Source organism: Marmota monax, unplaced genomic scaffold (genome assembly GCF_021218885.2).
Source record: "Marmota monax isolate L192 unplaced genomic scaffold, Marmota_monax_Labrador192_F-V1.1 WCK01_AAM20220418_F8-fsc00102, whole genome shotgun sequence".
Taxonomy (NCBI): Eukaryota; Metazoa; Chordata; class Mammalia; order Rodentia; family Sciuridae; genus Marmota; species Marmota monax.
The window spans coordinates 276,595-285,444 of record NW_026692494.1 but is presented as its reverse complement, the minus strand read 5'-3'; positions in this window follow the sequence as shown (position 1 = coordinate 285,444).

Genomic DNA, 8,850 nt, shown 5'->3' with positions numbered 1-8,850 from the left:
GTGATCGTCCGGCACACTCCTGACTCCTGGTAGGGAGGAGGGAACTCACCCCACTAAGATCTTCACAGGCCGCCGTGGATCCTCTGGTGACCTGCTTCCCTTTGGGGTGTGAGGCTTCTGGGTTTAGACGAGAGACTCCTCGGTTTCATTCTCCTCTGCCAGAGCTGCATCCCACTGGAGCTGCGTTCCACCCGTAGCTGCCTTCCGGCCCGGAGCTGCATTCCTCCGGCACTGTGTTCCGCCGGAGCTCCATTCCTCTCATTCCTGACTCTTTCGTTCCAGTCAAAAAACTTTCCTGATGTCAGGTTGCCCGTGGCTCTGGCCCTATTTGGGTCTCACAGATCGCACTTTACTGGTGATGACCGGGTAGTGCCCTCTGTATTTTCTCGTGATGGTCAGTCATTTTGGGGATGCCCACTTGATCCTCCGTTTGCCCTGAGCTTCCAGGAAGCTATTCCGGTCTGGGTTTTCTCTCTGTTCCCCTCTCTTCCATCTCTTCCTGTTACCCTGGGTGCCTCCTCATCTATACCTGAGACCTCGCCCCTCAAATGTCTAATGAAAAAATCTGGCCACACTCTCCCTCACACCAGACATCAAGCCCAAACTCTTGATCAAATTCTGTACCCAAGATTGGCCTCCATATCCTCTGCATAATGGCAATCATTGGTCTCTAGAAGGCTCATGAGATTCAAAATCTTCTCCAGGAACTACTGCTAGCATCTGAAAAAGTGGAAGGAGATTCCCAGGTCTTCCCATCCTGCCCTCTGCTCTCTGCTCCCAACCTTCCCTCTGCATCCTTCCCTCCACTCTTCATATCTGCTCTCCCTCCCAGAGGTACCGTGTCCTCTCCCGCTCCCTGCTGTAGCCGCTGCCCGCGGCCCTGTCTGTGCACTTCCCCTCCTCTTCCTCTGACCAGACACCCTCTCCCTCCTCCTCCCTGCTGCAGCCACCACCTGTGGCCCTGTCTGCACGCTTCCAGTCTGCCTAGCCACCAGACACGTGCAGTCGTGCTCCACCTTCCCTCGCAGGACTTCACCTTCATTGTGCCATGGCAGTTTTCGCACATGCACGCGCACACCTCCCTTTTGCCACCCGGTTCCAATGGGCAGAAAGGATGTGTCCCAACTGGCTGCAATGGGTGGGATCTCCAGATCCCTCTGAGCCTCCTTCCCCACTCTGCTTACCTCTTCTACTGATAAGCCCTTTCTCTTTCTCCCACTCTCGCCTGTCTTCTCCTGTCAGTTCTATACCCAGTCTCGCCAGGCCCTCCCACCAGGTAACACAAAGCTCCTTTGTCTTCTCAAGGAAATGGCTGCTGCTGAAAGGATCATTCTAATACATCCCATTTTCATTTCAAGATCTTTCCCAGAATCCAGATGAAAATCCAGCCTTATTGCTAAACCACCTTACAGAGGCCCTAACCAAATACACTAAGCTTGATCTCGAGTCTCCCACCAGGGATACAGTGTTAGCAACCCATTTCATTATCCAATCAGCTCATGACATCAGAAAAAAACTCAAATGAGCTGAGGAGGACCCTCAGACCTCTATCTGAAATCTGGTGAAAAATGCCTTTAAAGCAGGCTCCATTGCAGAAAAAGGTAACGCCCAAACCCAGGCCTTGGCAGTGGCCCTGAGGCCTATGTCTCCAGCAAAACTTTCAGAGGGGAACCAGCATTCCTTTCCACCAGAGGCTTGCCTCAAATGTGGATGCAAAGGTCACTGGGCTTGCCAATGTCCAAACCCATGGCCTCCTTCCAGGCCATGCCCCACCTGTATTCAGACAGGACATTGGAAGAGTGACTGCCCCATGGCTGGCACTTCCTTGGCGCCTCTACGCAGGGGTATGACCAGTCAGGCAGTCCCTTCTCCTGAACTTTTGGGGTTCACAGAAGACTGAAGAAGCCCAGATTCAAAGATCCTCCATCACCCTCTCCGAGCCCAGGGTAGTGCTCCAGGCAGTGGGTAAGTCCATAAGCTTCCTTGTGGACATGGGGGCTACCTATTCTGTCTTGCCTGCCCATTCTAGGCCTCTGTTTTCTTCCCAGGTCTTAGTTATGGGGATTGGTGACAAACCCTTCTCCCCAAACAGAACTGTAAAGCTTGCCTGTGCCCTGGAGGGACACCCATTCACTCACTCTTCTGGTCATTCCATCCTGTCAGTTCCTCTGCTAGGCAGAGATGTTCTCCAATTACTAGAAGCCACCCTCCAACTATACCCCAAGAACACTACCACCCATCTCCTTCTGCCTTTAATTCTTACCCTCTCTAATGACCCGACAGTACCTACTGTGCCATTGCCCCCTGTCCTACTCAATCCCCAGATCTGGGACATCTCCATACTGGTTATAGCCTCCCACCACAAGCCAGTCCATACCCAGCTGAAACACCAAACTAAACTTCCTTGTGTTCCCAATTTCCTATCTCCAAAACCCATAGGGAGGGATTTAAACCCATTATAGACCAGTTGCTGGCCCAGGGACTCCTAATCCTTACTGACTCCCCCTGTAATACTCATATATTGCTGTTGTGCAAACCCTCTAGAGCCTATCACTTAGTCCAGGACCTCCGCCTAATTAATGAGACAGTTTTTCCCATCCACCCAGTGGTTCCCAACCCTCACACTTTTCTTACTCAACCCCCCCCCCCTTTTTGACCACTCACTTTACTGTCCTGGATCTCAAAGCTGGATTCTTTCCAGTGCCTCTGCATCCTGACTCTTATTATCCCTTTGCCTTCACATGGGAAGACCCTACATTCTTTAGGTTTCAACAGCTGACATGGATAGGCCTACCTCAAGTCTTCAGGGACAGTCCCTACCTCTTTGATCAGGCCTTAACACAGGATTTAACTGTTTGTGATTTGGGGATAGCACTCTCTTACCATTGGATAGAAGCCTTCCCTACCTCCAGGAAAACTGCTGACACCATCGGAAACTGCTGACATTGTCGCCTCCATCCTCATTGAGCAGATCATTCCTAGGTTCGAACTTCCTGCCTTCATCCAGTCAGACAATGGTTCAGCCTTCACTTCTCAGGTTGTTCAACTAGTTTCCAAAGGCCTTAACAAGCACTTGGAGGCTCCACATCCCCCACTGACCTCAATCCTCGAGTAAGGTTGACAGGACTAACAGCATTCTCAAGGACCATCTCACCAAACTTGCTATTGAACTCAGATTGTCCTGGCCCAATCTTTTGCCATTGGCCCTCACCCAAATTCGGGCAACTCCTAGAGTCCCCTCAGGCCTTTGCCCCGTTGAGCCGTCCTATGGGCACCCTTTCTTAATCAACTAAAACTTTCCTGTCACTCCTCCTCCCCTTGTGTCCTACCTGCCCTATCTCATGCTTCTATACAAACTCCTAAGAGAACACATAGACCCATGTCTTCCTGCACCATCTGTTACTTCTGTTCCAGCACAACCAGGAATTGAATCGGACCCTCTTCAACCGGGTGATGCAGTCTTACTTCGAGAGCTACATTCTCAGTCATTGAAACCTCACTGGATGGGACCCCATACAGTCATATTTCCACCATGCTGGGGCCCTCCAAACTCAAAGATTCTTGCCAACCCTCTCCTGTTACTAATCATTAATCTCTCTCAAGCTTCTATCCCAACCCACAGATGGAGCTTCTACATCCAAGCGACATGGCAACAGGATGGCACCACCCACTCTCAGTTTATGGGTCAAGGCACTACCAGCCTCTGATGACCGATGAACCCCTAACATCTTCAAGAGAACATATCACTCAGTACTGAAGCTTACTACCAAACATGATGGAATTCAACGGACATTGGACAGCAGGAGACAATGAGCCTGGAGAGCCTCTTAATCTGCCACCCTGGATCCTTGAGCCTTTATGTCCTTTTAAGCCTCCTCATGGCCCTTGGCCTCTTCTCTGTCAGTCCCCCAACATGGAACTTCTGCTAAAAACTGAACTTTGCTTTAATTTTTATCTTCATCCTGTTTTTGTTCGCTCTGATCTTCTTCAGGTGCTGGTGACGCCATGTCAAGGCAATGCTTCCAATATTTCCTAGAGTCTCTGTTACAGAACCAGTGGCTGACACCAACAATCTCCTCCATCCAGGTCTGGTTCAATGCCATCGATGACTTGTGGCTTCAGGGAATCTTCATAGACTTCACCCCTACAGAAGTAGCTGTCTATAGCCACTGGGTTTTATCTCTGGCTGCCATGATATCCCCAGACCTGCCCCCTGAACATTCCTCCCCTTCCCCTTCTAGGCCCCACACCGCCCCCGCACAGCAGGAAGCAGCCAGATCTGACCAATGATGCCCCAGTTCCTAAGAAAACAAAAAGGGAGGAATGTTGGGAAAAGTATAATGGCAGCCGCACCCCAGAGGAAAAAAAAACCCAACATGGCACCTAAGGACCTTCTCTTCCTACTTTACCCTTTTTTCATTGGCGCAAAAAGTTCCCACTGGTGTGAACTCTCCCGCCGGCGCCAATTTCAAATCTTGCTGGCGGGAACCTTAGCCCCAATAAGAACTAATTCCTGGGCTCTGGAACTGATATCTGGAAGAACTTGCCAATAAACAGGTGGCCTGCCATTTATCTAAGCCCTGCCATCTCTCCTTAGATCTATATAAGCACACAGCCTTTTGCAATAAAATTGGAACTCTCCCCAGCAAATTGTCTTGCGTGGAGGCTTCTTTCAGCTCCCTGTTCATGTTATTGTTTCCTTTGCTGTGAAGAAACTTTTTAGTTTGATTCCATCCCATTAGTTGATTGGGGATTTTGTTTGTTTGCTTGTTTGTTTGTTTTTGTTTTTGTTTTTTGTGATACTGGGGATTGAACTCAGGGGCACTCGGCCACTGAGCCACATCCCCAGCCCTATTTTGTATTTTATTTAGAGACAGGGTCTCACTTAATTGCTTAACACCTCGCTTTTACTGAGGCTGGCTTTGAACTTGAGATCATCCTACCTCGCCCTCCTAAGCCACTGGAATGAATTACAGGCATGGGCCATTGCACCAGGCTTGATTCTTGGTTGTACTTCTTGCACTTTAGGAGTCTTGTTAAGAAAGTCAGTTCCTAAGCCCACATGGTGAAGATTTGGGCCTATTTTTTCTTCTATTAGGCACAGGGTCTTTGTTCTATTGCCTAAGTCTTGATCCACTTTGAGTTGAGTTTTGTGCAGGGTGAGAGGGATTTAATTTCATTTTGCTACATGTGGATTTCCAGGTTTCCCAGAATCATTTGTTAAAGAGTCCATCTTTTCTCCAATTTATGTTTTGGTACCTTTGTCTAGTATGAGAAAACTTAATTTATGTGGGTTTGTCTCTGTCTTCTATTCTGTTCCATTTTTGTCTACATATCAGTTTTGTTGTCAATACCATGACATTTTTGTTACTATGGCTCTATAGTAAAATTGAAGTTCTGCTTAAATGCCTTCTGCTTCACCCTTCTTACTAAGGATTGCTTTGGCTATTCTGAGTCTTGTATTTTTCAAATGAGTTTCATGATTGCTTTTTCTAGTTCTATGAAGAATGTCATTGGGATTTTAATAGGAATTGCATTAAATCTGTATAAGTCTTCTGTTAGCATGACCATTTTTACAAAGTTAATTCTGCCTATCCAGAGCATGGGATGTCTTTCCAACTTCTAATGTCTTCCTCAGTTTCTTTTTCTAGTGTTCTATAGTTTCCATTGTAGAGGTCTTTCACCTCTTTTATTAGACTGATTCCCAAATATTTTATTTTATTTTTGGCTACTGTGAATGGGATGGTTTTCCTGATTTCTCTTTCAGTGGATTCATCACTGATATATAGGAATGCATTTGATTTATGGGTGTTAATTTTGTTTACTCTTCATCAGGACAAACATTGCAGTTTGGGTAGCAAGATGGTAGGTTACTGGTTTGCAGAATTTCAGGTATGGGGACAGAGAAACCTATAATCTTGGAGGAAGTTTCATAAATCTCATTCAAAGTTTTGATTCCCCTCCATGGATTCTTCCTCCCAAAGACATCTCATTTATGTTAACATAACATAAAATCTGTCCCTCTCATGTGTACCCTTAACTTCCAAAATAATACTGAAGGTCATGATGAGGATGATGAGAATGATAGTAACTGTAACATCACAAACCATAATTAAGACCTTCCCCATGCCTGGGCCTGAGCTATTTTCTAAGTAGTCTGTATCATTTTATATGTAAATTCTTTCCCATATCATGAGCACCTATGTTATTGCTATTTTACAGCAAAGTAAGGAGCATGATGTTTTTATGTAACTTTTACCAGGTCATTATGCAGTAAGCAGGGAAGACATGTTTTGTTTTTCAGCCTGTCTGATTAGAGACGTGGCACATCTTTCCAAGAGAATCTTAGTGGTTTGTCTCCTTGATAACTACTTCCTCCCCCATCACTCAAGGAAGAGACCTGCTAATCATGTGATCTTCCCTTTGGGCATCCTTGGGTTAACCAGAGTTGCTCTGTGTTTGGCACCAATTGCATCAACTGTATTAAGGACAGCTGGAATCACAGGCAAAAAATCACAGAATGAATAGACACTAGGTCAGTATAGAATTCTCTTGCTCTCCCTCCAGGGAATTCTTGCACCTGTCCACATCCAGTATCAGTATTATAATGATCTGACTTAATCTCAGAAGTAGGCATAGGAGGCAGAGCAAGACTTTCATTGGTTGAGTGAGATCTGCCAGCTTTCATCTCCCTATAGACACAACCAGTTGCATGGAAAGTCACACAGCATATTACATTCCTACGAGCTGGGGAAATCAAGTGAGAGCACTAAGTGCCTACTTTTAGTATTAAAAATGAAAAGACATATGGAAGAAAATAGGAGGGAACTAGCTGCCTATGTAATCTCTCTCCCAACTTCCAGCCTCCCACGGGGGAGGGAGGAAGAGTAAATGACTTAGACTTGAAATCCAGTACCAGGCTTGCCATGGGACATCCAGTGCTAGGAAGAGCCCTGCTTCATTAACCATCATGCCAATAACCATGAAGTGAGCTGCTGAAATTCATGGACCAGGTGGCAAAGAGACTTCCATCAACACTGCTCCACCCAGCTCAGGTGACAGAAGGGAGCAGGGGTCCATACATTGGGAGCCAGGCACAGAAGTTACATAGGGCTTTGTCTTGGAGGTCAGCTCTGGTGATACCTGGCATCCAGTAAAAACAGAAGACCCTGTACACAGGCTAGACCTCCCAGAGCCTCTGAACTGGACCCAGTATCAGGCAGAGATAAGTGAACCAGTGGGACAGACTCAAGCCTCAGCAGAATCATTTTCACCCTTGGATTGGGTCTGGGGCATACTTGCCCTCCTACCAATGCTATACAGGTCTCTGTAGCCATGAGACTGAAGTGCGACCCAGTTTGGCATCAGCCTAGTTGGCCAAGACACTGACTCCACCAACACAACCTCAACTCCAGGAAGCATAGTGTGGTGTAAGACCTCCATCCCCTGTGGGTAGGACAGGGTAGTAAACACAAAGCTTTGCCCTAGTACTTGTACTGGGCTGCTAAAACCTAACACAGTGTCAAGAGCTTTCAGGAAAATGTAACTTCACTAAACAGTCCAAATAAGGTGCCAGTCAGTGTGGTGGTGCATGCCTGTAATTCCAGAGACTTGGGAGGCTGGGGCAGAAGGACTACAAAGTTCAAAGTCAGCCTCAGGAAGGCAGCTTAGGAAGGCCCTAGGCAACTTAGCGAGACCCTGTCTGTGGATCAGTGGTTAAGCAACTCTGTGTTCAACCCCTGGTACTACTACTACTACTACTACTACTAATAATAATAATAATGTGCCAGAAATCAACCACATAGCAATTAGTGTGGGAAAACTCTCAGAGAATTTAAATAAAGGAAACTCAATGAACTTGAAAAAAGGATGGAGAAATGATTGAATACTATCACAGAGAAACTTTAACAAAGAGATTGAAACAGTTTTTTTTTTTTTTAAAAATCAAACAGAAATCCTTGATCTGAAAAATGCAGTTAGTGCCAGGCGTAGTGGTACATGCCTGTAATCCCACCAGCTTGGGAGGCTGAGGCATGAGGATCACAATTCAAGCCAGTCTCAGCAACTTAACAAGGCCCTAAGCAACTTGGCAAGACCCTGTCTCTAAATAGAATACAAAAAAATGGCTGAGGATGTGCCACAGTGGTTAAGCACCCTTGGGTTCTATCCTCAGTATCAAGAAAAAAAAAGAAGAAGAAGAAAAGAAAAGAAAAGAAAGAAAGGAAGGAAAAGGTATGGAAAAAAAATACTTTGCAAAAATAAAAATGAAATAGAAAGCATCAAAAGGAGTACAGATCAAAGAGAAGAAATAATTAGTAATCTTGAAGACAGGCCATGTGAAAATACAGAGTTGGAGGAGAAAATGAGATGAAGAAAGCCTTTAGGAATTTTTAGGCAGTATTAAGTGAGCAAATATTAAGATTATTGGATTGGAAGAGTCTTGTAAATACCAAAGGGCTAGAAACCATGTACAAAAATACAATAACAGAAATCTATCTGAAGCTAAAGAAGGATACACAGATCCAGGTCAAAGATCACTGGTCAGATTGAACTCAACTGAGTCTTCCCTTTGAGACCTCTAATAATCAGGTTCTCAAAGGGGAAATCCCACCTGATCTCACCTACGTGTGGAATCCAGAAAAGTGGAACTCACAGAAGCAGACAATTCCAACACACCTAGTGTCTAATATCCTAGCTGATAAAGAGTAGGTTGGTTATTAAATGGTGAGAGGCAGGAGCTAGAGAGTGTGCTCAGCTCAAAGCACAGGCAGGTACAGGATTCCAGGCAGAAAGGAGGAAGATGTTTACCAGGTGCATTTTTATAACACAGTGAACAGCAATGTATTACAC